At 53.1% G+C, this 25924-nt stretch overlaps 1 protein-coding gene across 5 annotated transcripts in view; it reads right to left on the reverse strand.

Annotated features, from left to right (window-relative positions):
- The window catches only part of ZFAT (zinc finger and AT-hook domain containing), a 191411-nt gene that overhangs the window by 161329 nt on the left and 4158 nt on the right, over nt 1–25924 (reverse strand). The window contains exon 1 of one of the 5 annotated variants that reach the window (XM_077847342.1): nt 14932–15171. The exons of the other annotated variants lie outside the window; for them this stretch is intronic. The gene's annotated coding sequence lies outside the window, so the exon portion shown is untranslated. Of the gene's footprint in view, nt 1–14931; nt 15172–25924 lie in introns of those variants that run through there. 5 annotated transcript variants of the gene reach the window in all.

Below are 25924 nucleotides of genomic sequence, written 5' to 3' on the forward strand. Positions count from 1 at the left end.
CAACAAGCTTCCTGCTGACCCTGCATCGATCCCACTGATTTAGGCAAAACAGGATCTGGAAAGCCCCTTCCACGGGCAAGGAAACCGAGCTGAAAGAGGAGAGCAGCTCGCCCAAGTCACCATCGGGAGGAAGCAGAGACCACACTCTTTGCCACCTGCTCTTGACATGAGCAGTGTCTGTCTGGCTACGCGCCCTGAGTGGAGTTCCTTCCAGTTGGGATAACTACTCACCGTGATGCCCAACAGCGTCTGAAATGAAAATCATCCCCAAAGAGCATGATCCCAGAATCGCCCATCAATTTCTTTCTCGGTCATTCCAGCCCATACCGCGCAGTGGCCACAGGCAGGCCCCCTGCAGGCCCCGCAGCACAGAGGTGGCCCCAGCTACGTGGGCCACATGGACACATCACGGCACAGCTGCACTGTACAGGTTCTGTGAAACTACTTCCCAGCAGACCTGTACCTGGTGGTACTGACTTCTGTGATGCTCTCAGGAGAAAGAGAATTCTGTGGCACTTAACTGAGCAGAACTTTTGGGGACCATGGAGTTATTGTGAGTCGTCTCCACTCACAGGCATGCCAGGCACTGTGTGGACACCAAATGACTCAAACTACTTTTGCATCTACGTATGACACAGGGGTGGAGGGGACTGTAAGTCGCCAGCTACCACCCGGCTATTCCACACCCCGGAGGACGGGGTGGCATCTGGCCTTGGCCCATGTGCTTCCCAAGTGCCTGCAGGGTGTCTGCCCCGTTAGACAGGCAGAGACAAGACCTGGGGGCTCCAGGTGTGGGCAGAGAGAAGGACACGTGACCCATGATACCCATCACTTCACTGAGGGTGTGGGCAGAAGCGAACAAGCATGACCCAGGAGGTGGAAGGGCTGACCTCTCCTCGGCCACGCAGCCAGGGAAGCAGTCAAGGTGGAAGGCAGCTTCACCTGAGCCAGGCCCAGCGTCTCCGTGGTGCCACGTGGCCCTTCCAAGGTCACCGCCAACAGGACCACACAACCCCTGAGCTGTGCCGGCGGTTGGGCTATTTCACCACCAACCACACAATCTTGGTTTCTTTTTCTTTTTTTTTTTTTTTTAATTTCATTTTTAAGTAATCTCTACACCCAACGTGGGGCTCGAACTTACAACCTTGAGGCCAAGAGTCGAAATGCTCTACCAACCAAGTCAGCCAGGCGTCCCGATGCAATCTTGTATTTAAGAGCAGCTGGTTCCAGAAGCCCAAAGAGAATACACAGTGTTCCCTCTTGAACAAAATCTGTGACTGTCCCCCAGGCCTCCAACCGGGGCAGGGGAGTGGGGGAGAGGGGGGAACCGTGCACTCTTTGGAGATGCTCATAAAGCTGGGTATAAACAGCAAAATGCCAAGACATGCAAAGAAAGTCCAATCAGGATGCATCCCCCCAAATATTAAGAATTGTTATTCCACCAAAATAACAACAAAGGAGCTCTTTTCATTTTTTATAGTGGACTAACATGGAAAAATGTATCTTATACCCTAAAATATAATCATAATTATGTTGTCAGCTAATTCTGATAAAGATGCTATAATTTGGATGCATTTTTAGGTCCAATTACTATGCACTCGTCCTCAACAAAAGGATTCAAAGAGAAAACCACATGTTCGATACAAGGAAAATCACAGAAGTTTGGAGTTTGAGTGTTCCATTTCTATGAAATATTTGCCAGTTTTCAGGCAGCTACTCTGTACTATTAAAAAAGAGAATCTTAAAATAACTGCATGAACAAGTCCTCATTTCTGAACTCTGATTTGTAAGAACTCCTGGCCAGGAAGAGCCACATCCTGCCCATGACCTCTGACGCCCACCTGCTGACCTCCACCCTGCCTGGGGACCCAGGGATGAGCGAGCCTCTGACCTCACTCCCTGAAGGTCATGAACCAGAAGGGGCTCATAGGTCCCAGCAGGTTGGTCAGGCCCCTTCAACACTGTGGAGGTCACTGGGAACTACTAGGTCCCACCCCCTCCTCTGGCCACAGGTAGCACAGGTGTCAGCTGAAGCTGCCCTGCTCCTGAGGGGACCCCCCCCCCAAATCTCAGGCCCTAGGCCCCAGCACATAATCCAGGGAAGCATTTCCCTCCTGCTGTTGTTCTTTCTAAGTCCACCTCGTCTGGGAGGTCAAGGTGAGATGATCAAGAGTAGGGTAAGGATTCGGGCATTCAGGGTCTCCTGGTCCTATAACAGTTTCCTCCTGTGATTATTATTATTTATTACAGAAGTTACAGTATGAATACATGCTCATTCTAAAACAGCTAAGTAATGCAAAACTCTATAGAATAGAGTACCATCCCCTTTGGAACAAGGGCATCACTGAACAATCTGGTTTGTATCCTTCTAGGCCTTCTGCTGTGCATCAAAGGGAGACAGGGAGACAGAGGGACAGAGAAACAGAGAAACCACGTGCACGCCTGCCTTTATCCTTCCCTCAGGGACCCCCGTTGCCCTTCCTCCACTCTCCCTCCACCTCCCCTGGGGTCCTGCTCCTAGCACGGAGCTCAGGACAAGAGCTGCCCTACAAAAGCCAAAGCCCATAGACCACGCTGTAGCCCAACCCCCAACCCTGATGGCAAAGGCCGGGCAGAAAGCCAGGACCTCCACCCCAACCCCAAGGCTGATGAAGCACCCTCCCTACTTCCAGTGGGCCGGTGTTAGAGGAGGTCCAGTGCACAGTCAGGACTTTCTCTACCTCCTTACCACTGTGTCCCTGGAAGCCACCAGGGAGCAGTACTGAGGCACTCCTGCCCCTCCTAGTCAGGGCTGGTATCACAGGGACCCCCGCGGGCAGCCTGAACCCCCACCCTGCCCAGCAGTCCCCTGGGGCACATCTTCTCCTGGGTATCAGCAGAAGTCAAGAAGGGAGCCTGACATCTACCCTCTCTGGCAGTAACGAAGCAGCACCCCACTTCTTCACCAGGGCTGTGTCAGAGGGACCTGCTAAAGCAGAAGATTTGAGGATCCCTGGGTGGCTCAGCGGTTTAGAGCCTGCCTTTGGCTCAGGGCGTGATTCTGGGGTCCCAGGATCAAGTCCCACATCGGGCTCCCCCCAGGGAGCCTGCTTCTTTCTCCCTCTGCCTGTGTCTCTCATGAATAAATAAGAAGAAAGAAAAGAGAAAGAAAAAGAAAGAAAAGAAAAAAAAAAGAAAAGAAAAGGAAAGAAAAGAAAAGAAAGATAGATTTAAGTAAGATCCAGACTCTCGTAACACCTAAAATGCCCAGCATTCAACCAAAAATCATCGTAATCTTTCAGGAATCAGGAAAATCTCAACTTGAATGACAAGAAACAGTCAAGAGGCCAACACTAGATGATACAGATAGCAGAATTATCTGACGAAGACTTTAAGCAGCCATCACAAAAACAATATAACGAGCAAGTAGGAACACACTTCTAGCAAATGCCAAAGCAGAGAGTCTTCAGCAAAGGAACAGAAAATATAAGGGAAAGACAAATGGAAATTTTAAAAACAGAAAAACACAGTCACAAAAAACTCAACAGATGGGCTCAGAACAGAATAGAAAACACAGAGGAAAGAACCAGCGACCTTGAAGATGGAAGGAGGAAGAGCACCCAATCTGAACAACAGAGAAAACAGCCTGAAAAAAAAAAAAAAATTGAATAGAGTCTCAGAGACATGTGGGATTTTGACAAGAGATCTAACATGTGTGTCAGCAGAGCCCCAGGGCCGAGAAAGACAGTGGGGCCAGGGAAAGATTCAAAGAAATGGCTGAAACTTCCCCCAAATCTGGAAAAAGATGCAAACCTACACATTCAAAAAAGGTTGGCAAACCCCAAAGAGGACAAACCCAAAGAAATCTGTGCCAAGGCACATTATGACCAAACGCCTGAAAACCAGAGCCAAGCGAGAACACGGGAAAACTCGTTCCAGTGTGAGAAGCCACTGGAGCGACAGCGGATTTCCCATCGGGCACAGTGGAGGCCACGAGGAAGTGGCATGTTGTTCGAGGGAGGCAAGGAGGCACCCACCCACCTGATCTCCCCAACCAGCACAAACATCCTTCAGAAACAGAGGGGGACCGAGACATTCCCAGAGGAAGGAAAACTAAAAATAAAAAAAAATAAAAAAATAAATTTGTTGCCCAGCCAACTTAACCTCAAAGAACAGCCCAAGGAAGTTCTCTAAATAGACAGGAAACGATAAAACAATGAATCTTGGGACATCAAAAAAAGAAAAAGTACAAAGGAAAACATAAAACTACGGGTAAGTACGTCAGATTTGCCTTTCCCTTTTAGTTTTCTAAATTATTTCTGACACTTGAAGCAAGAAGAATCAGTCTGTCTGATGTGGTTCTCAGTCTCTGCAGCAGAAACATTCTTAACAATTATGTGATAGGGGCGCCTGGGTGGCTCAGGGGTGGAGCGTCTCCCTTTGGCCCAGGGCATGTTCCTGGGATCTGGGATCAAGTCCTGCATCGGGCTCCCTGCATGGAGCCTGCTTCTCCCTCTGCCTGTGTCTCTGCTTCTCTCTCTCTCTGTGTCTCTCATGAATAAATAAATAAAGTCTTTAAAAACAAACAAACCGGGATCCCTGGGTGGCGCAGCGGTTTGGCGCCTGCCTTTGGCCCAGGGTGCGATCCTGGAGACCCGGGATCGAATCCCACATTGGGCTCCCGGTGCATGGAGCCTGCTTCTCCCTCTGCCTGTGTCTCTGTGCCTCTCTCTCTCTCTGTGACTATCATAAATAAATAAAAATTTAAAAATTAAAAAAAATAAAATAAAATAAAATAAAATAAAAACAAACAAACCTAAAATACTGTGGCAAAGAAAACATACGGATGGCTACCAGGGTGGATCCTCTGGAAAGGACACTGTATTTGAGAAGCAGCACGTGTCTCCCCTTTGGCGAATCCACGACCCCATCCAATCCCAAACAACCTATGAGGAATGTAGGGCTTGGAAGGGTGGAGTGAGGCGGCTCTGTGGATAGCCAGGGATCCCTCCGGGGGACAGCGGGGCGATGAGGGCTCTGAAGGGCTGGCACCCCACATCTCTGCCAAGCACCTCTCACCCCACCTGAACTTATTACCTGCAGCCAGGGCCCCGCCCAGCCCCACACCATCCATCGTCCCCTTAGCGAGGCTGCTGCCCCGGCCGGACACAGTGGGCACTCGATAAACGCTAGCTGAGTCGATGATTACAAACATGCTTAAACATTTATCAATACCCACCAGAAGACAAAATGCCACGCTACCAGGCTATTGGATTACTCTATTTAAAAGCTTTAGTTTAAAAAAATCTCCTCCTTCCTCCCTTTGATTAGTATAAATCATCCGTTCCTGCTTTGAAACTCTTTTACTCGGATTGATTAACTTTAGAGAGAGTCCAACAGCCAAAGCTCAGATCCCATTAAACGATCTATCTTATGAAAAGAGTAGGGTGGCAAATTTCTTTCACAGTTAAATATTTTTGTTTTCTTGTTTTTCACCTACCCTTACGCTATTAAATTCATAAGAGATGGCAGCTTCCCAATGGGGAGTGGAATGTTTTAACAACATAAAGCCAGGTTGCTGTCACATCCAATGTAATGAAAAAAAAAAAAAAAAAGCTCATTGTGCAGCTTAGCACAATTTAAGAGACCTTCTTCTTTCATCCTGAGGAAGAGAGGCTTGGGTTAAGGGCAAAGCATCATTTTCCATTTGGTTTATTTTACAGAGCCTTCAACCCGCTGTGGAGACGCCGTCTAGATCATCACCACCACCACCACCACGATAACTGAGAACCTGCTGTACCCAAAACACAGGGAATTCAAAAGGGAGACGGAGAAGAGTGGGAGCTCAATGACACCCTCACCGGGAGTGGGGACCACGCCAGGCTCACGCTGGGCACTTGGTCTTCACAACCACCTACAAAATCGGTTTTATTGTTAATTCCTCAAATCTAAGATGACGTCTATTTTAAGAGGCACTGATATTTGACATACCGTTCAGAAAGATAAAAATGCTGCCAAATAAACGGAGACGCACTGGTTTCTTATCACACAGACTGTAAGACCCCTCCTGATGTCGGAGACGCTACAGTGTGAGCCTCTGAATCATTGACAGTCGGTAACATACCCGGGTCCCCACGGGAGCGGGGCCGGGTCCCAGTGCTGGGGAGGGCGGCCGTGACCCCGGGAAAGTCTGAGCCCCAACCCCAGCTTTTGACCGGGCAGGCCCGTCCCAGCACCCCAAACACACCCTGGGGCTGGCGGCCCCACCTCCAGGCTTACGTCCACGACAGTACTTGAAAGTCTGCTTTCCAGAAAGAGAAGACGGACATTTCCTGAGTACCAGGCAGTTTCACACCCAGTCTTGTTAAATCCTGACAAGCAAGGCTGCAGCTAACATGTAAGACACCTCGGTGAGACCGGGGGAAACACACCCCTTCCCCAAGACACTAGCTCCCCCTGTCAGAAACTGGTCACGATACACCGATTTTCTTGGAACGAGATACTTTACCTCCATTTGCAGAAAAACGTCATATGGAATATGCAAATCTATGAAGTAATAAACAAGTCCCCTTAGATGTGTTGCCCTAGTGCAGTAAGCAACCTGCACAACTGTACAAAGCGGCCCCGCTTCATAAGTCAGCCACAAAGACACCATCATCCTGTTACAGATGACGGTGCTTGTAACTTGTACAAGAGGATCAAATTCAGGCCCTGCATGGTTCCAAAGCTACTTGGTCAGCTCACAAACCTACAAGCTGGGAAGGAACACGGGCTGTGCATGCATGCATGTGTGCATACAAGAACATGCGACAGGAGAACATGTGGAGAACACAGAAATCCCATGGTGAGACAACTGGGGAAGACTTCTCAGCAGATGGAAGTGGACCTGGCCCAGGAGATGGCAGGACATCCTGAGCTTCCAGAAGGAAGCTTCCACAAAGAAGAAGTCAACCAGCCAGGGGGAGCAGAACTCAACTCTTGAAGAACCTTGAGAGTAAATTAGGGGACACAAATTCAAGGCAGGGAGGCACATGGGAATGCCTCCAGGAGGTGGGCAGCTACCCCTGGTCCTCGGAAATCCCCACCATGGAAGCCTGCCCGGGAATGGCAAGGGCACCCGGCCTCCACGGCAGACAGCCCGTCCCGAGAGGTGGGACCAGCGTGAGGAGGCACGCAGCAAGCCTGCCCCATCAGGAGGGGCTGCTGCCTCCCGCGTCCATGGAGCCAGAAAGCCGAATCTGTATTTGGAATCTTTGGATTTTTGAAATCCAGGCAACTAAATGAGCTTTTTCTGCAAAATGAAACCCAACCAAACCTGTACAGGCCGAACAACTCAAGTCTGTGGGTTAGATCCGTCCTGAGGGCCTCCAATGTGGAACTCTGGAGGAAAGGTTTTCCATCGGGGTGACCGGGGCCTGCTGTGAGCCTGCGGGGCGAGCCAGGGAGCCGGCGCTGAGGAAACAGAGACAGAGGAGAGCGCAGGCTCCGGGCTCCTCTCCCAACCGTCCGGCCCCGACACCCAGCCACGGCTCTGGGCAGGCAGATTACGAACGGCACTCCTTTCTACTTGACGGGCTCCGAGGTCCTCAGATCTTCCACGGTCGTGATTACATGTGGAACCCAAGAAAGAAATGAAATGCTTAAGCCCCCCTTAAATTGATGCCAGAAATAAAGGGACAGGTAAGTGACAAAATAAGCTCTTCCCTTGGGGAAGGAAGACACTGACCCCAGGGAGCTTGGGCCACCACGGGCTGTGGATACTGAGCAGGAGACACAAACGCTGGACACAGGACGAAATGCTCCCACTTCTGATGATGCTTTGGTGTTTCTCTTTGAGGCGATTAGACATTCGACTGGGTGGGCATGGGTGGCTGGGGACAGGATGCCTTATCCTTCTCTGCCATTCTCTCCCAATGAAATGTCAGCTTCATAAATAAAAAGTGCCGACTGTCCAGAGGCGCCTGGGTGGCTCAGCGGGCTGAGCATCCAACTCCTGCTCTCGGCTCAGGTCACGGTCTCAGGGTCCTGGGATCGAGTCCCACATCGGGCTCCGTGCAGAGAGCCTGCTTCTCCCTCTGCCTATGTCTCTGCCTCTCTCTCTGTGTCTCTCATGGATAAATGAATAAATAATCTTTTTTAAAAATAAATAAAGTAAATAAATCTTAAAAAAAGAGCACATAGTATTCAGATAACCAAAAAAAGAAGAAAGAAGGGGGGGGGAGGAAATTGGTTTAACCAGTAGAGCAAGATAGATTTAGATTTGGAATCGATAAGGAAAAGGCATACTTGACACCAGAGTTATACCCACCATGGCAACATGCCTGGTGTGTGTGGACAGCCAAGCCTTGAAGTGCCAGATTCCAGAATTGCAAATGGGTGGGCCAGGTGCACAGCAGGCCCAGGTGTGCAGAAGGCCTGGGGTCAAGGGAGGCCAGACAGGAAAAGACACTGGAGCTCCCAGAGCTGGATGTTCTAGGAACACTCAGCCAGGGGAAAGGGAGGCATCAAGACTTCACGGCTCGAAGTGGCACCTCCACCTCCCCTGCGCCCCCCAACAGCACAACAACATTATACCACCTCCTTCTCTCACATGGACCTTCACATCTGTGATCGCATTTCATCCTCTCTGTTGACTTGTGAGGGAGCGACATGCCACCCCAACCACCACCACCCTAACCACCTCCCCAACCACCACCGCCCCAACTACCCCAACCACCACCACCCCAACCACCCCAACCACCCCCACCTCAATCAACACCCCAACCACCACCCCAACCACCCCAACCACCACCACCTCAATCAACACCCCAACCACCACCCCAACCACCCCAACTACCCCAACCACCACCACCTCAATCAACACCCCAACCACCACCACCCCAACCACCCCCACCCCAACCACCACCCTAACTACCCCAACCACCACCACCTCAATCAACACCCCAACCACCCCCACCCCAACTATCCCAACCACCACCACCCCAACCACTACCACTGCAATCACCACCACCAGTTCATGGAAGAGAAAACTAGGGCTTAGAGAAGTCAGCCAGTGGCCACGGAGCCCAGCCAGATGAATCACAAAGTCAAACTTGACCAAGCCCTTCCAGTGGGCCGCCCGCCTGGTGGCCGCCGGTGTGCTGGGCCACGTGGTTACTTCCTGTGACGGGACAGCAGGTCGCCGCCAGGAACGCCAGCCCCGGTCCTCAGCCCGCAGACAGCATCTGGGTTAGAGAGACCTTTCTAGCGATTAACTACCTAAGAAGAGGCGCTGCACCAAAAGGGGGGCATCGCTGTCTGCGTGTTCCTTGTGATTTACTGCAGCAGCCGGTGCCGGGGAGCAACAGCCGGGAAGTCCATCCCGCCAGACGCGGGCGCCATCCCTCCCCGGGGTCACACGCGTGATGAGCATGCCCACTGCATGGCCTGGCAACGGGTCTGGGTCAAGGGACGCCAGGACCACCACATCCAGGACAAGCAGCTTTTTTTTTTTTTTTTTTTAAGCAAATAGACCCCAAACATGGGTTGTTACCAACAGGCAGGAGAGGGGCGGGCACCATACACGAGCTCGCGGCGCCCTCTGGTGGCCGCTCCAGGCACTGCAGCCCCCGTGCACGGGCGTGACAAGCCGGCCACGATGCAAACGTGGCTAATGCCCAGTTCTGGCAGGTGCCTGAGTTCATCGTCACCCACCGACCTTCACGCTACTCCCGTGCGGGCGGGGCAGGGGCTGCTATCTGCATCTGAGATGAGCAAGCTGGGCCCGGGGAGGAGACTGGCCGGCCATGCAGCAGGGGGGCGCGCGGCAAAAGCCGAGCACACCCCACACCCCCACCCACAGCCCAGGCCCAGGGCCCACCCTAAAGGAGTCACCACAGGATAATTATTGCTGCTTCTCGAGTGGGGAGAGGGTCTGTCCCGGCAGCCCAGTCCTGGCCAACCCAGCAGGTGAATCAGACCCAACTCCAGCCACGGACGCTCTGTCCTCATCACAGCCACTGCCAGCCCCATTCTCAATCTGCATAAACTTTGTTTTTCAAGTCGTATGGTGCTTTCCCATTTACAGCCGTATTCCTGTGTGAACGAAACGATGCTGAGCCAAAGACGCCTGACTCAGAGGACAGGTGTGTGTGCATTCCCACGAAGTACAAAACCAACACGATTCCTCTTGCACTGCTGGAGTCAGGACGGGGTTACCCTTGGGTGGGGTGCTTGGGGTTGAGGGTTTCCTGGGGGGAGCTGTGTTTGCATCCAGTCTGCGGACGTTCATGGAGCTGTTTGTCTATTCTATACACAACTTTTCTACATGTATGCCGTACACCAACTTAAAAACTTGAGCTAGCAAATTCTAAAGGAAAGAAATGTCAGGGAAAAAGTAGATTCTGCTTTGCAAGTGAATTTCTTATTTAAAATGACACACGAGGTGGGACGCCTGGGTGGCTCAGCAGTTACAGGTCTGCCTTTGGCTCAGGGCATGATCCTGGAGACCCGGGATCGAGTCCCACATCGGGCTCCCTGCATGGAGCCTGCTTCTCCCTCTGCCTGTGTCTCTGCCTCTCTCTCTCTGTACATCTCATTCATGAATAAATAAAATCTTTAAAAAAAAAAATTGACACATGAAGTGAGAGAGAGGAGAGCCATGAAGCCCAGACCTGGATGTGAGCTCATCTCTGCCCAAGTAGCAGTGTGACCCTGGCACCTACCCGTGCCTGGTCTCTTGAGCTCGTTTCCTTGTCCGCTGTGGGAGGACCATGGGACACCATGAATGCAACATGCCCAGCTCAAGGACCAACACCCCAGAGGCTCAGTCCACGAAGGAGTAGAAAGGGCATCAGCCTGAGTCACAAGTCAGGGCCTGGGGACACCAGCTCCTGAGTGGCTCCCACCTCCAAGACAACAGATTCTGTGTAAGCCTCTGAATCTCCAGAGGCACAAAGCAGAAGTGGCCTTCCAAAGTTTTAATGTGAACCCTGGTCTTCAAGTCTCATCCAGAGGTTAATGTGTAGAGAGACACACAGAGCCACCTGAGCCCAAGCAAGGGAGTGGGGACAGCCCCACCCAACACCCGCCTCCACCTCCACGGGCCGTTATGCACCTGCCCTCCTGCCTCCCAGCCACACCCACAAATAAAATCCAAGGTGCCCTCCCAGCTCTGAGGCTCAGCGAGCTGAAGCTCCAATAAGTGCACACCCTAGTTTGTGGTATTATTATCCAGCGTCTCATAAAATGCTGATGAACACACCAGCTTCTATAACTCACAAAGTTAACGTTTTTATTAAACGGGAGGGAGAAATCCCATGGGTGTTCCTTTGCTGAAACCGGATTAACAAAATAAAATGAGAAATGCTCAGGATCAGCTATAATTAACGCTGTGCCAACAGTTGCATTATAATTTTATGCATACACATTTCTTCCGTGTCGAAACTTGGCAGAATTTTTTTTTTAAGCTATTTTTAAGCTCTCTCCGAGTGAGCGCCTCGGGCAATGGTGTATGTGCGCCTTTAACATCATCCCAAGTGAAGAGCTGGGCCCCTTCTTCCCTGATGTGTGTGGACAGGAACTGGCCCGTCCCCCTCTTTTCCGGCTCTCCAGCCCCGCAGAGCCCTGGGAAGCTCTGAGGACGCGGGGAGGCTCCTGTGCAAGGGACCGAGGTGGCTCCCAGACTCGCAGAAAGCGCCTCCGAGGTGACCGCACCTCAGGACCGTTTCCACGCTAAACATCAACTGTGCGAAATCCCGCAGCCCTTTTACAGGACATCTGAGGGTGACAGCAGCGCCCTGGCCATCACCACCAGGCCTCTCACTTTCCAGGGTTTGAGGTTTTTGCTCATTTATTTTGGTTCCTTTGTGTTTCGGAAGAGCCTTTTCATTCTAATTATTTCATTTAAATTCAATTTGCCAACATAGAGTATACACCCAGCGCTCATCGCATCAAGTACCTTCCTTAGTGCCCGGCACCCAGTTACCCCATCACCCCGACCCCCCCCCCCTTCTGCAACCCGGGAGAGCCTTTCATCTCACTTCTGAAGGGAAACGGCTGCCCGAGGCCAGCTCTCGGCCCGGGGCCTCGGGCCCCAGACCCTGGGTGCACACCACACCCGCATCGCAGCTGCGGGGTGGCTGGAGCAACCTTTTCCTTCCCCCACCTGCAGGCACTCAGCAGCCAGAAAAGAAGACATGAAAGCTGCCTGCTGACGTCATGAGGACATTATGGGGGGGGGAGGTGATTATGGGAGAAACAGTGGGAAAGAGCTGTGTAGACACATGGCGCGAATGCAGAACAAACTGGCAGCTCTTAAAGCGGGGGAAGTGGGGCGTGTTGGCTCAAGCTATGGACCGCGAGCTGGGTTGCTCCTGCTGCCCTCCTACCACCAGTGCTATCTGGTAAAGCAGCCAGCACGGGGGCCCTACAGACGTGCACACGCATGTGCACAAACATGCATTGTACATACACACATGGACACACATTAGACGCCTGAAACATGCATGCATACGTGCACAAACCTGAGTGTGGGCGCATGCTGGGTGGGCACACATGTTACACACACACGTGCACATGTAACACAAATGCACCCACATTCACACACACAGGCTTCCCTCGGGGAAACCAAAGATGCAGGCGACTCAGAAGCCTTTTGAGGGACGGACGTCAACACTCCAGCAGGAATGAGGCCAGCGAGTAGAAACCACGGTTCTGAGAAGAGAAAGCTAAAGGAAGGTGGGCAAACAAGGGAAGGACGCAGGGCGGCCAGGACTCACACTTCTGGAGTCTGAGACCAGGGGCACCTGGGAGGGAACACCTTGGGGCGGGGCCTGAGCTGCAGGAGCTGGGGATGCAGATCCCACGAGGAGTGTGGACCCAGCTGTGGACAGACAACTTGGTCGGGATCCCCCAAGCCCCTCCCTCTCCAGCAGGAGCCCAAAGTCTGCCCACAGTGTCTTCCCGAGCACCCCAAGCCCGCAGGGGAAGAGCCAGGGCCCAGGGACTGGGAGATGCCGGGTCACTGTAGCCAGGGTTTAACGACTGGGCCTGCTTTCCAATTAGACCTGTCCAGTCGTGTTTCCCCACTCTGCTTCCCAGGCTGTCTTAAAGATGCGCTCAGTTTCTTCTGGCATGGCTCCAGGTACGCTGCCTGGCACACACTGGTGAAGACGCCGCCTGCCCGCACCCACCACTCGGAAACGGGGCAAAAACAAAGCCCTTAGGAAGGCTGACTCTGGCCCACTCCTCCTGCCTGGGAGAAGGGTTCGCTGCAACACACGTGTGATGCGCACGTGCCCACATAAAGCAGGGGTGCAGGGGGTCAGGAGGGAGAGAAGCGCACAGCAGCACTTCCTGGGCTCAAGCTGGCCGGTGTCGTGGGCACAGCAGGTTTGTAAGCTCACCCTCTCAGGCAGGTGGAGATCGCTCAGCACACACTCTGTGCCTGTGAGGTGTCAGGCCCTGTTCCTGCCCAAGGAGAACTCTGGGAGGGGAGGGGCTCCCACTCAGCCACTAGGGCTCAGGAGAGCCCACCCGAGCCGACACCATCCTATAGAAACAGGACCGCTGCCGTGATTTCAAATTCTCTAGCAGCCACATTAAAACAAAAAGAAACAAGTAAAATCAACGTCAACATGTCTTCTGTAATCCCGGAAATCCAAAATGTCACCATTTCACTTACAATCTGTGTTTAAAAGATAGATGAGAAATTTCATTCTCGTTTTTTTTCTTCTTTTTGTACCAAGTCTTCGAAATCCGGTGTAGGTTTTCTGCTTACAACATACCAAGGGTTTGCACTAGACACAAAGCCAGTATTCACTTTGTTTCCGGAACCCCGGGCAACCTGCCCCTGCAGATCCGAGAAATGTGGCGGGCAGGTTCCACTCGCCCACATCCAGGAGGACTGGACAGGGCCTCCACCACCCCCACATCTTTGGGAACCACCGAGTTAGGAAAACAGACACAAGCAATTACAAAATGTAGACCTTGTTGACCAGGGTCCCTGTCCACGCTGTCAGGGAGAGGCAAAGACACGGGAACATTTTCATTTATTATGGTGATGGGCTTGGAAGCCACCTGTCCTCTCCAGGCTCCTGAGGTCATAATCAAGACATAAACTAAGCACCGAGGCAGGAGCTAAAAGCAGATGTGGGAAACATGCAAACTCAACTTCAAATTTTAAATGTCTGCTCTCCTTATTATGAAAGCCTCAGACCGGTCTCAGTGAGAAAGGAGTCTGGACTTGAAAATTAATTCTAGGGGAAAGGACTGCCCTCTAATATCCAGACGTGTCAAAGTGTTTTTCAAATTCCAGAAGAGAGCTTTCAATTAAGCAGGAAGAGCAGGTGGGAAGAGAGTTCTCCAAGCCCCACCGGCCGCCTACCCCAGCCTACCAGGATGATCTGGCCCCCTCTTCCGAGAAACTAAGACGTAGAGTAAGTAGTAGGTACGTTCTCCAAATGCCGCTGCCATTGGGGGGGGGGGGGGGGTGACTTTAAACTTATGTTCATTTGCCTCGTTGACAATAAAACTTTAGTTAAGTGCCTAATATTACCGCATATGAAGCTTCGCACGTTTAGAAATGAGTAAGATACAGAGCCCTGCCTCCCATTTTGTTCACGAGAATGATTTAAAGTGGCTGTGATTGTGTTCGTGGCCTAATTGCATAGACCCTTGCCTTGGAAGGGGCAGAGGTGCCTAAATCCAACCTCCCGGCCAGTGTCCACAGTCCACACAGAACAGCCCGACCAGGGATCCCTGGGTGGCGCAGCAGTTTAGCGCCTGCCTTTGGCCCAGGGCGCGATCCTGGAGACCCGGGATCGAATCCCACATCGGGCTCCCGGTGCATGGAGCCTGCTTCTCCCTCTGCCTGTGTCTCTGCGCCTCTCTCTCTCTCTCTCTGTGACTATCATAAATAAATTTAAAAAATTAAAAAAAAAAAAAAAAAGAACAGCCCGACCAGACCCTCACCTCCAGTGTCTGAGCAGCTGCCACTTATGTTTACACAGCTGGGAGCTTGACAAGGTCAGACGACCGCCCTTCTCCCAGGCCCGGTTCCAGCTACTGAAGCGTCAGGGTGACCCTGGCAAGGCCAGCCCCTCCAGCGCTATCCCAACGGGCTATGCGGCGGTCCCGGGGGGTCTTCTCCCCCACAAGCCTGGCATCCCAGTCCTTCAGCCGTATCCGGTGGGTCCGGTGGGTCCCCGAGCTTGGCGGAGGCCCGGCCCACAGCCCCACCCTGCAGGCGCAGGTGTCTTCACCCACGGCCGCAGGTCCACGAGCACACGCGTCCCCCAGGGGGCAACCGAGGGCAGAGAACGCCGGCCCCAGGAGCTCTGGAATGCTACCCTCGGGAGGGCTGGCAGGTGCCTGCATCTGGTCAGACTTGTTTTAGTTCCGGAACCTTTCTTCAAGTCTCGGCTGCAACCTCGCCTTCTGAGACAGCCTTTTTTCTTAAACCCCCTCCCATATAAATTAGGTCTCTGTTACTCTGTCTTGCACTCCCTGTGTTCACCTTAGCAGCAATCCCCACGACGTGTAATCATGTATTTAATGGTGTGTTTGTTTAACCTCTGTCTCCTCTAACAGACGGTATGCTCTAGAAACATCAACTTCATTTCATGTAGGATACAGTTAAAAGCTTAAGAAGATCAATGCTCCAGGCTGATAAAGATGTTACCTGTAATCAGAGAAATGCTGCAAACTTCCTTCATTGTGAGGACTAGAGCACTTCCGGAGCTCCCGCTTACGAAGCCCTGAGAATAACCTTGAACCGAGTCATTCCTCATTCTCACTTCCTAGTGACACAAGTTAAGACCCCGGGTGCCTCAGCGGTTTAGCGCAGCCTTCAGCCCAGGGTGTGATCCTGGGGTCCCGGGATCGAGTCCCAGGTCAGGCTTCCTGCATGGAGCCTGCTTCTCTCTCTGCCTGTGTCTCTGCCTCTCTGTCTCTCATGAATATATAAATAAAAATCTTAAAAAAAAAAAAAAAAAAGACCCCATGCTGGTGAGAGACCGGATGAGCTCAGGGTGGGACAGCCACGGGCCAGGCCCCTGCAGGGGGAAAGCACTTACTTCACGGCTCTGGTCCTCCAACTCTGTAAAATGGGAATAAACGCAGCGTTTGGAACGGTGGTTTGAAGAGAAAGCAGACCCGGACAAAGAGCCTGGAAGTGAGATGCTCAGTGAAAGGCAGCAGGGTCCAGATGTGCCAGGGAACCCGCCCTCCCGCACGGGGAAGTCCCGCTCCAACCACACGGCTTCCCGAGGACTTGGCTCCTTCCTGAACACTTACACCCTCGGGTCATCTCTGCACCCGCACCCCCTGTGTCTGTGGCCCCCTCCACTAAAAAAAGGGGGGGCAGCAAAATTCAGCCCTTCCCCTGAAGTACAAGAAACACACTCAACCCAAACATTCACACACTTAAATAAAGTAGAAAAATAAATAAAGAAGCAGGTATGGGGTAATCCCTGAAATGAAATACAAACAGAAACAAAGGAATGGAATCGGACTTTAAATGAGTAACAGGATTTCGCTGAAATGGGAGGGAGGGGGGGGGGGTTGGGCACAAGCCAGGTCACTGGGGAAGCCGGTGTTGGTGAGGCAGGCCCCAGGTCAAAGAGAAATAGAGATCTAATTAAATATTGAACTCCAGTGAGTAGGCTTCTTTCCCAGACATGCAGGTTAGCAATTCGTAAACTATTTTTAGTAGATCCTAGGACTGAGCATATAAGTAACTTGCTGTGGGCACCTCGAGGCAGTCTCTCTGGGCCAGAGAAGGGAGCTATTGGGGAGGGGAGGGAGGGGAGGGAAAAGGAGGGGAGTGGGGGGGAGCACACACGGTGCCGCTGGGTCGGAATTGGGAAGATCCGCAGATATGGATGCATACGGGCCGCATCTGGAACTTCTAGGCGTCTGGGTGGTGTACACAGGCACCCGTCGCCCCGCTGGGTTTACAGAGGCCGGGAGGCAGCTCACCTAGCGTTGTGGCTCCGTCCCTAAGTACCATTCTCCACTGCGACCCGCTCTCCCCTAGACAGAGCAGATTCCAGAGCTGGAAGGGATATATCCTGTTGTCCAGAAACCCAGGAAGTTCTCAAAGAAAGAGGGGGCAGGTCAACGAGGCTTCCACTAGCCAAATATGGAGAAACCAGATCAGGAAATTAAATGATAAAAGTTGACAAAGCCCTGAATAAAGAATTCATGAGTCCACGGCAATATAAACAGATTTATATATAAAAAAAGGGAGGGGAGCTCTTGCTCACATAGAAAGACACCTAGTGATGCAGAAGAAATGGTGGCACGTGAAACTCAGCATCTGGCAAACCTCAGTGAGAACGGGCTCCGGCAAGAAGCACCGGTGGATGCGAAAGCCTGAGAAATGAAGAGGAGCGGGATAGGGACACAGTCTCAAAATGCCTTGTCACGAGACGGTTAATTACCAAGAGGAAAAACAGTCACTGCCTCGAGAGAACCTGACCCCGTCAAACGTACATCCCACACGGGGCCGAGGGTGGCAGGACTCCCGACAGCAGGGCGTGGGTCGGGCGCCACTTCCGTGGCATCCGTGCCCAGACTGCAGGATCTGAACGGGATCACAAGGCAACTGCACAAGGCCCAAGGCAGGGGCACTCCACAAAACAGCTGGGCCCTACTCTTCAAAACTATCCGTGTCATGGAGCACAGAGACAGAGGAAGCGTCCCCTACTTAAAGCATGGAGGGACACGACAACTGCATGCGGTGCCTCAGCCAGGACTTCCTTCTGCTTTGTATAAAAGTAAGGGAACTGGTGAAACTGGATTTCCACCGGTGAAACCTGAGAAGCGCTACATCGACGTGGCTCTCTCGCTCCGATCACTGTAAGGTAGTCACGTGGGAGGAACGTCCTTGTTTTTAGAAAACAAACACTGGAAATATTTAGGGTCGGGTCAAAGGGCACGACGTCTGCACCTCGACCGCCAGTGCTTTGGAGAGAAGAGGGGCAGGGGAAGGGCACGCGAGAGGTTCTGGGACGTCCTCAGGCCGGACACCCACCCACGACCCGGAACATGCCCAGTCTCCAACCACAGGACCCTCGTGTCACACGCTCCCTCAGCCACAGGACCTCACGCCAGGGAGAGAAGGTGGCACCGGGCTGGTCAGGAACCACCAGAGCATCACCCGGCAGACGCAGCAGTAGAAGAAAAGGCAGAGGAAGAGTGAGAGATGGAGGACGACCTCAAGAGGGGCAGCGGACAGACAGAGGGACGGGGGGACACTCAGACGGATGGAGGGATGGGGTGGGACACTTGGACACTCAGAGGGACGAGGCGTGACACTAGGACAGAGGGACCGGACAAGACGCTTGGATGGAAGGAGGGACAGGGTGGGACACTTGGACGGGGGACGGGGTGTGACACTAGGACAGATGGAGGGACAGGGCACGACTCGGACACTCGGAGAGACGGGGTGTGACACTCGGACAGACAGAAAGATGGGGCAGGACGCTCGGACGGAGGGACAGGGCAGGATGCTCAGATGGAGGGGCAGGGCGGGATGCTCGGATGGACGGAGGGACGGGGCGGGACACTCAGACACCAGGGCAGCCGTGCTAAAAAAAAAAAATCAAACAGCGATAGCAAGGGACGCCCCGATCCCACCTGCGCAGCCCGCAGCCCAGAGTTCCTGACTCGCCCTTCCTTCAGCCGCCCCAGCCGGGACCCCGCTGCCAATGGACCACCCTGCCCCCCAACACGACCGGCCTCCTGGGGGTGGCCGGGGGTCAAGGGCCCAGCGCCCCCCTGGGGACCCGCCCACCCTAGACCTGGTCCCCGAAAGCCAGCCAGGGAGCAGGCAGCGACCCCAGGGCGCCCTCCTGCCTGAGGTCTTTGCACCCCTCCGCCCGGCTCCGCCAGGGAAGCCCGACCCCCCCCACCCACCCCCGGCCCCGTGCTCCTGGGCACCTCTCACGTGGCCTCGACTAGGGAGCAGGACGCGGGAAAAATCAAAATGAACGTTAGAGCCTGTAAGGTTTTCCCTGATGACTGTTTTTCTTCTGAAAACTGAAAAGAAGAGGAAGAGGGAAAGGAGGGGAGACCCAGACATGAGAAAAGCAGAACGGGGCCCGGCGGTGCAGGCTGCTGGGCCCCACAAGCTCCCGGGAGTCCAGGGACCTCGTGCACCCCCGCACCCCCCGCCCCCTCCCCGCAGACGATGCAGCACCTCTCACGGCGGGTGCAGGTGCCAGATGCGGGGAGCCCCCACCCGGGGGAGGTAGGTCCTGCCGTGGCAGGGCCAAGGCAGCTGCCGGGCGGCAGGGCACCAGGGACGCCGGCACCCCAGGGCGGTGGGGTCTCCAGCGGGGCCCCAGGAGACTCAGCCACTGCCCCATGCTCCCCTGGGCCTGCTCTCGCTCAATGACCCCCGGGGCCCACCGAAAGCCCCCCCGGAGCACCAGCCTTCACCTGACTCCACCCTCCAGAGACAACTCCGGACAGAGGTTTAGCCCCCGTGTTACAGAAAAAGAAGGGGCTTCAAGGAGCCCCGAGGACTGTCACAAGGAGGGGCCCAAATTCTGAGTGAGGTCTCTGACGCTCCTCAGCAGGTGCTATTCCCCTGCGCCTACCTGTCCAGGGCCCCCCACCCCGGCGGCTGGGGCAGTGGGATGGGGACCCCGGATCCTGGCAGCAGCCAGGGAAGGGCCAGGATGCAGAAGGCACAGGCCATGGAGGGTCAGTGAGGGACGCTGGGCTGCATCCCCCCCCCCTCAGCTGGGCTCCTCCCTGCCTTTACCCCTGCTCTGCCCGCTGCCCTCCCGCCGCCCTGGTCACCGCTCAGGCATCACCCAAGCCCAGGCGGCAGCAACCATACGCTGTACCCCCCGCCCCCCACACCACCCCGTACAGCCTGCCGCGCTGCCTGGGAGGTTACACACAGGCCTGTGGTCTGGAGCCACCACCACCATCGACACACACAACAGAGAGGCCTCGTGACCCTGCAGCCCACGCCACCTCCCGGACAGCACCTGGGAACCACACATGGTCTTCTGTTCCTGTCATTCTGCCTTTTCCAGAACTTCTGAAAACTGAAATCACAGTCTTCTGTTTTCAACTGTAGTAAAATAAGTGATTCCTCCTCCCACCCACGTTTAAGTTCAGTGGCATGAGGCGCATCCACGCTGCCGTGCGGCCACGCCTGCCACCTGTCCCCAGAACGTCTCATCGCCCCTGACTGAAACCCCATGCCCCCTGAAGAAGCACTCACTCCCCAGTCCTGTCTCCTCCGAGCCCACTGCCCCTACCCTACAGCCTTCTCCACCCACGGGGCCACCCCACGTCCCTCACCAAGTGCCATCACACCCGATGGCCTCAATCCACTTAGACGAGGTCCTCAAGGTTCATCCACATCACAGCTGACATCAGAATTTCCCTCCTTTTCAAGAAGGAACGATACACCACTGTACGCATACGCCGGTCTGTTTAGCCATTCATCGGTCAACGGACCTCTTTATGCTGCTGCAGGTGACGCTGCTGTGAACGTGGCGTACAAATACCTTTGAGTCCTTGAGTCCAACTATTTTGGGTATTGCACAGACACAGAACTGCTGGATCACAGAGAAATTCTACTTTTTAAGATTTTTTGATGAAGCTCCATATGGTCTTCCATCATGCCTGCCATTCACGTTCCCTCCAACAGGCCACAAGGGTTCTGATTTCTGATTTTCCCCACGTGCTTATTACGGCAGGTCACCTTTGGTGTCCGGCTTCTTTCACTTAACATGGTTTGGTTTCGGTTTTTTTAAGATTTTATTTTTAAGTCCTCTCTACACCCAACCTACAACCCCCAAGGTCAAGAGCTGCAGGCTCTACTGACTGAGCCAGCCATGCTTCTGAGATGGATCCATGCTGTCGCCTGCATCGCTCTTCCTGATGAACCACGTTCCACTGTAGGGCTGTCCCAGAGTCTGTTTAGCAATTCATCAGCTGATGAGCATTTGAGGTGGCTCCAGTTTGGGGCGACCACAACTAAAGGTGCTCTGAACGTGTGCATACAGGTCTTCATGCCTCCCGGGTAATTACCTGGGGCTGGGACTGCTGAGTTATAAGGTGAGTGTGTGTGTGACGTCGTCGGAAGCCTCCCGAGGATTTCCAAAGCTGCTGCATCATCCGGCCTCCCCACCACCACGTGTCAGTGTTCTAGAAGCTCCACTTTCTTACCCACCCTGGGTGTTGTGAGCGTTTATGGTTCAGCCACCCCAGTGGACGTGTAATGGCATCTTGACGTGGCTTTAAGTCACACCTCCCCAGGGGTAATGATGTTGAGCTCCTTCTCCCATGCTCCCTGGTCATTTTATCAGCTCCTCTGTAAAACAGCTCCCAAACCTTTTGCTCGTTTTGTACTTGATTTCATCTCCTTTGTGGCTGTGAGCTAGCTCCCTGAGAATGGGACTCTCAGGACCCCTAAGGCCTGGGGGCACCATTCCTGGAGTACGGTGTGTGCAGTCGAAGGTTCGGGCCCCAGCCAGGGCCTTGCGCACACAGCAGGCCTGGGGACTGGGCATGTGCAGGAAGATGCTTCTTTGATCTCTGGTGACCCAGGTCTCCCCCAGCCGTCAGGCCTTCACCTCCAGCCTGGCCCAGACCCAGGTTCTGGAACCCGGCAAGGTCCTAACAGAGGGCCTAGAAGGAGCCTCTCTAAAGGCTCAGGGGCCCTGATGCCGGCCCAAACACGGAGTGACCACAGAGCTCCCTGTGACCAAGCCCGAGCTTCGGCTTCCTCGTTTGCTAAAGCAGAGATACTACGGCCACTTCACAGGGCTTTTGTGCAGAAGAAAGTAGGGAACAGATGTGAAGGCCCTGACTGAGCGGGTCTGCAGCCGTGACGGTTCTCATTACTGGATCCTCGCTTACTCGCCCAGCAACTGCCTGCTTTCACCGAGGGTCAGGCCGCTGCTTCGTGTTTTATTGTGTATTATCACAAATCCCTCTCATTATGCATTTAGTTCCCAAAGATACTACTGAAACGTACAAGATGGTCAGGGGAGGAAGGTGAGGCTCCGGAGAGGGGAGCGGGAAAGAAGGAAAAGACGGATGGTGGACGAAAGGAAAGGAACCTGCCAAATGCCAGGTGCGTTCCCAAACCTCCTCTCTGGACCTTTACAACAGGAACAGTACGTAGATACAAGGTGACAGGGGCTCAGTGACTTGTCAAGGTCCCACAGCCCTTAAACAGCAGGACCAGGACTCCCACCGGCTTCTTCCATTCTGGGGCCTCCACTCCCTGCAGTACCTGAGCCTGGTTCCCTGCCTGTGGCCCGGGGGACGGACGGGGCAGGGCTCACTCCCACTCATGACAGAGTCCGGGAGCCGTGTGGCCCTCCCAGGCTCCTACGGCCACCAGGGCTGCACAGGACAGTCTGCCGGGTGGGGACACTCTCCAAATGGTGGGGGCAGGGTCTCAGTCCCCAGGAAGGGTCTTCCTGAGGCGCTTCTGGCAATCTGGCAAGCCCTACACCAGCCCCTGGCCCAGCTCAGAAATAAAAACAGGTCAGGGGCACCTGGGTGGCTCAATTAAAAGTCTGCCTTTGCCTCAGGACATGATCCTGGGGTCCTGGGGAGTGGGGCCCTGTGTTGCAGGAAGGGAGCCTGCTTCTCCCTCCCCCTCTGCTCACCTCCTTCCCCCCCGCCCCCCCGCCCGCCCCAGCTCTTGCTTGTGCATGCTCTCTCTCCCTCTCAAATACATAAACAAAATCTTAGAGGGGGAAAAATAAAACAGAAAGAAACAAAGAAAAACAGGGAGAACTCAAAGGCCTTCTCTGCCACCGCAAAAAGGAACCAACAAAGCCTGGGAAGTTTCAGATCCCTATGCCTGTTAGGTTGTTGTTCACTCCTCTTTCCCTAAAAGCAAACACAGATGGGAGGCTTGCTGGTCTCTAAGGTAAAACCTAATCAATCACCAGTGCCATGGGTTTCTCTGACCCTGCCCTAACCTCTATTCCCTCAGCCACTGCCCTGGGGTGAGTGCCATCTACCCTGGGCTTCACTACGACGGCACCTAATGAAGGTCTCCAAAAAATGTCCTCCTATGTATTCTTTATAACTTACAACTTCAAAAACTGGGGCACCTGGGTGGCTCAGCGGTTGAGCATCTGCCTTTGGCTCAGATGGTGATCCTGAGGTCCTGGGATCGAGTCCCACATCAGGCTCCCCACAGGGAGCCTGCTTCCCCCTCTGCCTGTGTCTCTGCCTCTCTCTGTCTCTCATGAATAAATAAAATCTTTAAAAACCAAAAATAAAAAAGTAACTTCAAGAATTGCTATACAGCCAGGGTAATTCAGACAATGTGGTACATCTGATTAAGGGTAGACGAAGAAGAGATCAATGGAATAGACCAGAGAACTTAGAGACGGACCCACTCATAATTTGCAACAAAAGGACCAAGGTAACTCAATGGAGAAAGGAAAGTCTCTTCCAACAAGTGAGTCTGGAGACACTGGACATCCACGTGGAGGGTGTGGCGGGGTCCGAGAGCCCTACCTCACACCGCAAGCAAACTAACTTGAGATAGATTGTAGACCTAAACCTGAAAGCAACAAGCATAAAGCTTTAAAGAAAATAAAAAAAAAACACACGCAGGAGAATATCCTTGGGACTCTAAAGCAGGAGACTATTTCTTAGAGAGGATACAAAAAGCACTACCTGTAAAGGCAAAAATACCTGTAAAGGCAAAAATAATGGGAAACCAGACTTTATTAAAATTATAAACTTCTAAACAAAGATGATACTAAGGAAACTAATAAGTGATCAGAGACTGGAAGAAAGTATTCACAACACATTTGTATGACAATAGACTCCTATTCAAACTACATATAAGATATATACATATAAAATCGCTACAAGCCAACAATTAAAAAAACAACAAAATGTTTAAAATAGGTGAAAAACTTGGACATTTCCTCAAAGATGATATACAAACGGCCAATGAAGCACAAGAAAAAGCACTCAGGTGGCTGATCGTCAAAGAAATACAAATTAAATGAGATACTACGGTACGCCCTCTAGACTAAATCAAAGGAAAACCAGTGACAAGGCCCAATGCGGGTGAGCATGCGGGGAAGTGAGTTCTCCTACACTGCCGATAGCGGTGCAAACAGTACAACTATGCCAGGAGGCTATTTGTAAGTTTCTTTAAAAGTTGGGGCGCCTGGGGGACTCAGTCAGTTAAGTGTCCAACTCTTGATTTCAGCTCAGGTCGTGGTCTCAGGGCTGTGGGTTGCTGGGCTCTGTGCTGGGCATGGAGCTTACGAGGGATTCTCTCTCCCTTTCCCTCTGTCTCCCCCCACACACTCTAATAGAAGAAGAAAGTCTGCCCTACAACCCAGCCATCCCACTACCCAAAAGGGATCCAAATAAAGGCCTACAAGAAAAGCCCTACAAGAATGGTCATGTCAGCTTCCTTCACAATAACCAAAAAGGAAATAAGCTCAGATGTTTACCATATAAACATCCATACAATGGAATGCCATTAGAAAATAAAAGAAACACAAACCCGGATCTCAGGGCCTCTATGATAAGTGAAAGAAACCAGACACCAAAGAATTCTGATGTTCTACAAAAAACAGTGCCTATGGTGACATTACTCAGACCAGTGGCTGCTTGGGGTGAGGGGCAGGAATGGGGTGGGAAGCGGCAAGACAGAACTTTCCGGGGTGAGGATAAAGTTCTGTATCATCGGGGTGTGGGGAATACGGGTGTTCAAACCCTACACTTGTGGTCTGTGCATTTCACTACAGATTATTACACCTCAAAGAACAGTCTCCAGGCAGCTGCTGAGGCAAACTGGCAGGCCCTGTTAGCCTCTCAGTGTACAAAGTTTGCACAAGAAAGTCCCAAATAGCTTTCTGCTGTTGGAAAGACCAGCACCACAGACCTCCAGCACCCCGCCCCTGCCCCCAGCCCCAGCGCTCACCGAGGCCCACAGAACACACCGGTGGCTGCTCACACCTGTGCGGAGGTGCCACCGACCCTCTGCAGGGCACCTCCCCTCACTCTTCAAGTTCCAGTTCGGGCACCTCTCCTCCTTCAGGAAGCCCTCCCGGAATCCCCTGGCTGGGCTAGCTGCACCCCTCCTGAAGCCCTGATTCTCGGGGCTCACTTGCATCACAGCACCTGGCACTTTTCCTGAGGGAGCGGGTTTTCCACTGCTAGGACTGTGTCAGAGCCTCAGGAGGCAATAGCGTGTCCTATTTGACTTGATGTCTCCAGCTCCTGGAACAAAGTTTGGCACAGACAACTGGGCAAACTGGGGAATCAGCTTGGTGGAGGGGAAAAAAAAAAAAGTAAGGAAAAGAAAATGTGCCAAGGGGCAGAGAAGTGATAGTGGCCCCTGAAGAAAAGACCTGGTGGCAGAGAAGCCAAGGGGCTGCCGCGCAAGCCCTCTGGGATGCCAGGAAACGTGAGACCCCCATTTCCAGAATGCTGCTGCCGAAGCCTGCTGCTCCTAGTTTCCAGGTGCCATGGCTGAGCGGGTCCCCCAAGACCCCCGAGGCCCCCCAGCAAAGCCAGGTCGCCACCCTGCCTGTCCTGCCTGGGCACAGACCCAGCGTGGGACACAACGGCAGCAGACTCCAGACTTCACCACTTTGCAGCTCCATGTGCTACAAGACTTAAAAGAACAAAGAAAAGTCTGTCACCGGATTTAAAACCCTTTTTACATTAATACATCAAGCATAATCTTTTTACAAACCAACTCGATTACCTATATATTTTGCGTTCCCTGACAAAAAGAGACACAACTTCACATCTGTAATAAACGTTTAATATGTCTGCTTGCTTTGCTCCTGGATTACTTTTTTGCCACCACCCCCTCCCCTTTTAAAACATTAAAGTCTGGGCAGCCTGCAGGGCTCAGTGGTTTAGCACCGCCTTCAGCACAGGGCCTGATCCTGGAGTCCTGGGATCCAGTCCCACGTCGGGCTCCCTGCAA

Source organism: Canis aureus, chromosome 14 (genome assembly GCF_053574225.1).
Source record: "Canis aureus isolate CA01 chromosome 14, VMU_Caureus_v.1.0, whole genome shotgun sequence".
Lineage (NCBI taxonomy): Eukaryota > Metazoa > Chordata > Mammalia > Carnivora > Canidae > Canis > Canis aureus.